The sequence below is a fragment of the Barbatula barbatula genome, assembly GCF_947034865.1.
Source record: "Barbatula barbatula genome assembly, chromosome: 14".
In the NCBI taxonomy this organism is placed as follows: domain Eukaryota; kingdom Metazoa; phylum Chordata; class Actinopteri; order Cypriniformes; family Nemacheilidae; genus Barbatula; species Barbatula barbatula.
In genome coordinates, this window is record NC_136777.1 from 22952140 (window position 1) to 22961061 (window position 8922).

An 8922-nucleotide genomic window follows, 5' to 3' on the forward strand; every position below is an offset into this window, starting at 1 on the left:
TAGTAGGGGAGAGGTACTCACTGTAGTTACAGATATAAATATGGCATTTAAAGAATTTGACATGGATCTTTATAAATCCAATTTTTCTTCTTCTGATGAGGAAATAGTAATTTATTAGATTTATTTCAGACGAATTTAAGCAATCCCTTGAGAATGATATAATTCTGAAGGAAGTGATAGAGGTGATTAAAGCACTACTTAAGCTCCTGGACCAGATGGATTTGCTGCAGAGTCTTTCAAAAATAAGTCACAGAACTTGCCTTGTTATTGCTAGAGGTCTATATGGAGGGATTTCAGAGGGGTAATTTGTCACCACCAATGTAACAGACCCTCATCAGTTTAATACTTAAAAAGGATAAAGACCCAAGTGACCACCTTATATCCCTGATACAACTTGACATAAAAATGTTGCCAAAGATTTTAGCCAATCGTCTAAATAAAGTTTTACCTTCACTAATACACATGGATCAAGTAGGCTTTATCATGGGTCGAAGTTTCTCTGACAATATTCAACTGTTTATTGATATTTGGTGGTGAGTTAAAGAGAAACAGCCCCCGATTGCAGCCATTTTGTTAGACGCCGAGAAGGCTTTTGACATGGTGGAGTGGAGGTCTCTATTCAAATTTTTGGGAATACTTTTATTAGATGGTGTGGTTTAGCGAGGTCCGCAGAGGGACAGAGCCGGGAGATGAGCGGTGAGTGAGTGGGGCACATGCAAACAATCAACACCTGTATCTCGTTCCAGTAAAGGCGCCAAGAGACTGGATATAAGGGCAAAGTGGCCCACACCTGGGGAGAGAGACGGACTGACGACGGCCCGAAGGGTTTTGGACATCCTGAGAGAGACTTGGGAGGACGGACCCTCCAACAGCATGAAATTCAATATGTCTTGGACCTGAGAACAAAACTCCATACATTGGGGCGGCTATCTATGGAGAATTTGTTAGAGGCTCAGGACAAGCAAAGCCAGCTGTATAACAGGGCAACCAATTCACGGAAATATACACAGGGAGACAAAGTAATTGTATTACTTTCAACATCGAGTTCCAAATTGCGAAGTGGCAAGGGATCATTATTCCAGTTATTTTTTCCAACCCTACATCAGAATAGCTGTTACGTGTGGTGATGTCAGGGGCCAACCTTGATGTGTTGCTGTTTTCCACAAAACACCTGCTCTGGGCTAGTCATGTACCTTTGTGTCCTTGAAGGGCCATTGAACATGTGTTTTTGTGTGACTGTTAGGCCTCTTAGGAGGTCTCTAAAATAACCATTTGTGTGCTGTTGTGAATGGAACATTTTTGGATGGATCACGGGGCCTCTTCTCATATGTGTCTTTAGACTTTGGTCAGAGCCATGTTGCACTGGTGTTTGCAACCCCCCTTTGTTCTGGTCGTGCTGTTGGTGTAGACCAGCTCTAAGGTGATGGTTAATTGACCCAGCTTCCAGATGGAACTCCTTTCAGTGAGATTGAGTCAGGCATGTGGTAAAGCACAGGTGCAATTTGGGGTGTGTTCATGAGACCATCTTTGAGCACTCATTTACATGACTGGGCAGTTATTTCAACAAGGAAGCTAAGGCTGTTGCAGTCGTTCCTGGTAAACTGTTGTGTGCAGTTATGCACGACAGCAGAGGGAATGTCCGGTTCCTGATGCTGTTGATGTGAGCGTGTAAGCAGTGTGAGGTTGATGTCTGAGTTGTCAGCCCATAGTTCCAATGTGGTGTTGTTTGACATGTCATTGGAGGACATGTTGGAGGAAGAGGGTCATCTACTATTTTAATTCTGAGACTGGGTCTTCGCGACCAGCTGAGATTTCATGCTTGACCTTGTGACCTGGCCCTGCACTTCAGATGGGTTGGCTTGCTTGAAAGGTGGTACTTGAGCCAAATTCTACGCCATGCTTAAGATCCATCAGGAGCTTAAAACAGTTAAGCAGGTCTGTGCTGGTAAAGAACGGGTATGTGTACATTTCTGGTATGAAATGTACACAAGTTGAACAGATTTATGGAGCTAATAGGCAGATGCATGGGAGTTTTTTATTCCAGTCATATCTCTGCTTCGACCGTGTATGTGTCTTCGTGTTCTAGCTGGTCAGCCATTTGATGAGATGCTGTAAGGGTGCCATGGTCGTCTGGTGTTAGGATGATGGTCTCTGTGGACGACGGGCAGATTGCAGAAATTTTTGTTTGAGAGTTTTAGGGTTTAAAACCTGCTGGTGAGGCCTTTCGTGGGATCAGATCCTTTAATGTCCTTAGGACAGGTCTTGATCAGAGTTTTGCAAAGTTCCTCTGGTGACTGTTTGGGCTTTGTGCCCTGGCCGTTGCGGGTCAGCTTATTCTAGGGTTATGCCGTTGAAGTCTACCTCCCTTTGGCCCTGTTCTGTTATCTGGCCTAGGCTCAGATGCTGGTTGTAGAAGGTGCTTTGTAGCTGCTGTAATCTGCTTTGAAAGTTTGTTACAGGATGCTACTGTATGTTCCTTTAGGCGAGGGATCTCCATCCCTGCTTCTGGTGAGCTACCGTCCTACAAACTGTTGCTCCAACCCCGTTTCAACATACCTGTCTGTAATTACCAAGCAACCCTGAACACCTTGATTAGACGGTTGAGTTATTTGATTGGGGTTGGAGCTGAAATCTTCAGGGTTGGATACCCCTGCTCGAGGCTCAAAAGAACAGCAGGTTCTTCTGAAAGGTCCCTGCCCCCACCCCTCTGTGGTTGATGGCTGGTCAGGTGTTGGCTGGTCATGCCCCCCCTTGCAGCACTGGACTCTTGGCTGGGTATATTCTGTGTTGTAATTTCCCCTGTCTACACATTGCATTGTGGTGCTGATCATGCTGTGAAGCATGTTTTAAAGGCATATTTAAGCTTTTTCGTCTCCTATAGCTCCTAGTGCTTTTTATCTGCTGTCACTTGAAGGTCCAGCTGGTCTAGGCGGTTCTGTGTGTGCTTCTGGTTCCTCCTGGCTCCCTTGTGGGAGACACATCCTTCGTTCTAGCTGGTTGTGGCAGTGGTCACGATGATCCTGGCTGGTCTCTCTGTAGCTATAGCTCTTAGTTGGAACATAGTCCATCTGCCAGTTCACACCGCCATCTAGTAGAGCTGCACGATTAATTGTTAAAAGATTGTAATCTCGATTCGACCCCCAAACGATCTTAATCAAGCATTTCTCTGGCTTATTATGTTTTCAAGGAGAGGTAAGATGCATCTCAAGATAACACGCAATCACTCACAGTAGCTGTGATGACGTCTTGACGTCACATCGGGTATTGGACAAGTTAGATAGATGTGCTCATGTTAGCGCCACCGGTACAGTGGATGCTTTCGCTAAGAAGTTAGAAAGAAACAGAAAATAAAGAGAATGAGTTTGGCAGATCAATGTGCAAGTACGTCTGACAAGAACCATGACATTGTTTTAGTACCAAAAAGTGGATCTTATTCTGGAATGTGGGCTTTTTGGATTCAAACCATATGATACTACTCAGCAAACCATATACTGTAAGCAATGTTTAGCCATTGTTTCTGTACCAACGAGAAACACCAACAATCTGCTAAATCACCTCAAATGTCATAATACACTACAGTATGATGAGATGGTACAGAAATAAAATCATGGATAATCGCAAAGTACCAGCAAGCAGTCAAAACAAACATTATTCAATGCAACTCCATACCCATTAACCTCTTCGAGGCACAAATAAATAACAGACACAATCGCATTCCACTTGGCTAAAGATATGGCTCCTGTGACCACTGTTGAAGAAGACGGGTTTAAAAGACTGATACAAACACTTGATAAGCGCTATTGCATGCTCTCTCATTATTATTTTTCACACGTAGCAATCGCTGCTCTGTACAATAAATTTTGTGAAACAGTTGAAACGGAGCACTCATAAACTGGAAATTGGAGGAGGAAAATCTTGTATGTATTACAACTGACAATTGGACCAGCATTGTAAAGGCCAAGAGGGAGAAGGTAGATAATGAACAAAAGTGGTCCAAGGACAGAGCCTTGGGGAACACCAGAGGAAAGGGGGGCAGAGTACGGCCAGAGAGATATGATTTAAACCAGTGCAGGGGTGTATCAGATAATCCAAGGGAAACTAATCGGTCGATTAGGATGGTGTGGGAAATGGTGTCAAAAGTCGCACTCAGGTCCAGGAGGATGAGGATTGTCAGTAGATTAGATTAGATTCAACTTTATTGTCATTACACATATACAAGTTCCATGTAACGAAATGTAGTAAATCAGCAATCCAGAATCCGCAGCTGTGAGGAGGTCATTCGTGATTTTTAGAAGAGCTGTTTCGGTGCTATGGAGGGGACGGAAACCTGATTGGAACTGTTCAAAGAGACTATTGTGGGTGAGGCGGTCATTAATCTGAGAAGCAACTGTATTTTCAAGAATTTTAGAAAGGAAGGGGACGTTGGAAATTGGACAGAAATTGTTCAAGTTGCTGGGGTCAGCTCCAGGTTTCTTAAGAATGGGGTTATTGCCGCTGTTTTGAGGGGTGATGGAACAATACCAGTGACAAGCAAGGAATGGATAATTGCAGTTATAAAAGGGGTCAGGGAGTGAATGCATGTTTTAACCAATGTAATCGGGAAAGGGTCAAGTTGGCAAGTTGATGATTTAGATTTGCGAACAGAATTAGTTATTTCAGCAGCAGAGGGGAGTGTGAAAGCAGATAAAAGATGACAAGAAGATATTTGAAAATCAGAGGATAGTTTGAGGGTTGCGATCTGAGGAGATATTTGTTGATGTGAAAAAGTGCTTGAGAATTACCAGAGCCTGAACTGAATAAATCTGCATAGTAGTTAGACTTTGCAGTGGAAGGATAATCTTTATAAAAAAGTAAAAGGGTTTAAAACATTTGTTTGTGCATGGGCAAACCAGTTTTTCTATTGAGGCTTTCCAGTTGGCGACTTCTAGCTTTCAGTTGTCGATGTTCATAAGTAAACAGATGCAGATTGGGAAAAGGAGACAAACTGTGTTTTATTGGAGCCAGGGTATCGAGGAGATTGGCAATACCAGAATTTAAAGCTGCTGGGTCAATGGACTTGATGTTACGGAAAGAGATTTTACGTAACAGTTTCGTTTTGAACAGTGACATCTTAGCATTAAATATGAAATATGTTTATGATCAGAAATGGGAAGGTCAGATGCAATACAATCAAAAGGAGTGACAACAAAGCAGCAAAGTAGAGCCAAGATATGGCCCTTTGAATGGGTGGGAAAATTAATAAACTCATCAAGGCATGATTTAAAGTCTTTTGTGAGGTAGTTATTGTCATTATCAATATGGATGTAAGGAGAATAATATTAGGGGAAAGAGGTGATATAAATGCAAAAAAGCTGAAAATGAATTAATGAATTCTGAATTTGGTTTAGGTGGACGATACATGGTGGCTACAATGATAGGGGATGGACCATTTAGTTTAATGACAAGAGACTGAAATGACTGATAGAGTGGCATAGAGACAGGCGAGACTTTCCAGCTCTCGCGATTATAATATTGCGAGACCTCCCCCGCGACCTGTAACGCAGGATTTCAACTGTAAACAAACCCGGGGGGAGTTGCTTCGTTCAACCGGGAAAAGTCATTTGGTTGCTGCCAAGTCTCTGTCAGACTAAAGTCATATTTGCGGTTATTAATGAAATCCTGGAGAAAAGGTCCTTTGCCCGAAAGTGATCGGATGTTGTATAATCCAAAGTGGAGATCATTAAGGTTGTTCTTGTGGGAAACAGAGCTAGCATTAGCAGACATGGGTAGACTAGCTAGCACACACTGGTCCACCTTTCTGCTGGATGATCTCGGTTGACGGGGAGATGAAGACCAGAAGGAGTTGATTGAGGTGGAAGCATCGATGTTGAAACTCTGTCGGGACCCACGATGAAGATATCTCCGACGAGGTAAGCGAGCGTTTTCCGAGCCAGGGTGCAGCGTCAATTTTAAAACTGCTGAGGCAGTCGGATTGAAGCAGAGTTTGAGAAGCTCAGCAGTCGAGTATTGAAACAGAGCCGACGAGGAACTTGTGAGGAGAAGCGCAGCCATCCACATGAGTATCGCTGACTTGCTGAGCCACATTTTGGATCACACAGTCAGCGACACAGAAAGTCAGGAAGAGAAGCAAAGGAGCCAGATGTTGCTGGTATAAACGCAGTAATCGGTGACAGTATATCAGCAGGGCAATAAACAATTAAAAATTCAATAAAAACTGAAGTTAAAAAGCCCAAAATTAAACAAACAATCTGAGAGCAGTGGTAGCAAGTTGCGCAAGCGTTCACTTCCGGTCTCATGAGGAGTCAATTATATACTATTAATATAGTTTTTTTTACTTAAATCCTTACTAAAATGTTTGAGTGTGTTTTGATTTTAATCTTAATTCTTTAGGCTCTTAATAAGATTAATAGTTCATAAAAAGATTGTTTTCAATCTTTTTGCAATGAAGGACTCACGAATTGAGCATGCTATGGGATTGTGCAAAAAGCTTGTAGGGGGTTTTAGCTACAGTTGGAAAAGGAAGAGGGAACTTTCTGAGGTTAAAAACAACTCGGTTTACTGGACCACAAGCTCAAGACAGAGTATCCGACAAGGTGGGGATTTAGACAGGCTATGGTAAGGAGAATACTTGATCAGCAAGCGGGCATCTCCCATATCGTCTCTTTAGACCACAAAGCTAGGCATCTCTTGCCGACATGGCAAGACCTAGAGGTCCTGGAGGCTGTGGACAAGACTAAAACCCCAGTTGCAGTTCACAGATGCTCTTTCAGGAGAGCTGTCAGTGTGTCTTCTGTTAAACCATCTCTCCACCTTTTTCAGTCTTCTGTTTTGGTTAAGGAAAATGACACTGATCTTATTCGAAGAATTAAATCAAAGATTGTGGTTTATCTGGAGGAAAAATACAATGATCAAAAAACACAAAACCTCCTTGACATAGCCACAACCCTCGATTAAAATGACATACGTCCACAAGGATAACAAAACAGCTGTCCAGAACAATGTCACAGCTACCCACAGTTAATGTATATCTATCTATACATCTAATGTGTATTAAGATGCACAAACTATTTAAATTGTTTAAAAAGTTTTATTTTTTGTGGTTAAATAAACCTGACTTCACAGGAAAGTGTCCCTCCAACTAGTGGCAGTCCTGCAAAGAAGACTCGAAAGACCTTAGGTAGCCTCTTCAAAGCAGCACAAAGAAATGATGGGCCACCAGATTCATCCTCGCAGCAAGAACAATCAGCTTGGAGCTAAAGTCTTACCTTTAGTTAAGCAACACAGACAGCGAAGATGACCCCCTAGTCTGGTAGAAGGCTCACAAGGAGCAGTTTCCGAGATTGTCTGCACTATCTAGGAAATACTTTTGCATTTATTGTATCTTTCAATCTTTTTGGTTTGAATGTTTAATGGGAATTCTTTTATTTACTTACATATTAATACATTTTTGTTTATTACATTGTGGTGAGGAAGGCGGGACGAGAGCCGTGAGTGATAGTTGCAATCAGCTGTGCGTGCACCACTCCCGCATATCTTACGGAGGAGATCGGGAGCTTAAAAGGATGACCGGCAGGTCACTTTGCTTCCATGTTTTTTGTTTGTTTAATTAAAGTTTTATTGTTTAAATGTCCGCCGGTTCCCACCTCCTTCCGTCCCTTCAATTGAACCTTATTACATACATGTGGTGAGGAAGGCGGGACAAGAGCCGTGACACGGGGCCGGTGGCGTGAGTGATAAGTGCAAGCAGCTGTGCGCACACCGGTCCCGCATCTTATCACGGAGAAGATCGGGAGCTTACAAGCACGATCGGCAGGACTGTTGACGAGAGAGGACCGGGCCCGAACATTTGTTTAGTTTGTGTATGTGTTATGGCCGGCAGTCGACCGTGAGGTGGCTGCTGGTCAGTTACTTCCGTGTTTATTTAATTAAAGTTTTATTGTTTGAACGTCCGCCGGTTCCCGCCTCCTTCCTTCCCTTCTAACGAACTTTATTACAATACATTTATTTAAATGTGATTGAAGCCAAGAACATTATTATGTCTTATTTTATTGCCATCTTGTTTGATAACCTAATGTTCAGGGGTTTTAAATCTTTAAATTAAAAAGTCTCTTGAGAATTGTGAGAGAATCGGGATCTTTATTTTAAGCTAGAAAATCAGCATTCTGATTTTATACAGAATCCTGCAACTTTACTGTCTAGCTGCTCACAGCTCAGGTTCTGCATGTCACTGTTGGTTCCGAGCAGCAGGTTGTCCCTCACAGTCCTTGGCCTGGTCTCTGGCTGGTCTAGTGGGTGGCAGAACTGGACATGTTGAGACAGGTGACGTGAGACAAGTACAAAGAGCAAATGCAAGTCCATACAGATCTACTGAGCTAAATATGTGGGCTGTGTGTTGCACGATTAACTGGTGTTATAATTAGGAATCAGAATAAAAAGGAGCTTTAGTACCAAATATGTACACACACAAGGAATCCACCACAGTAGCTTCCAGTGCAAAAGTATGGACACACATAGTGCAAACAAACATTGAATTACACAGTATAGATGAAAATGTTTTGATGCAAACTAAACTTTTTAGTTTATAAGCTTAAAAGCTCCTACCTGTGACAGGGTGCAGATAATGGTGTAGGTGAACACACAGAAAAACAATGAGTAAAAACTTTATTTTTATAACATAGGGAGCCATTTGAAAATTTTGTTCATTCAGTTCATCAATGTAGTTAACAATAATTTCCCTAATGTTCAGACAGGTCCAGTCTCTAATAGAAAAAACGAAATCAAAATAACTGAAAAGAGAGAGGTATAAAAGGAATAAAGAAGGCAAACATCACCCAGCAACATCATCAACATTCTGCAATAGATGTGAAGATTCAGCCCTCACCAGAGATTAAATGTCCTTAAAAAACGACCTTTAACATTTTT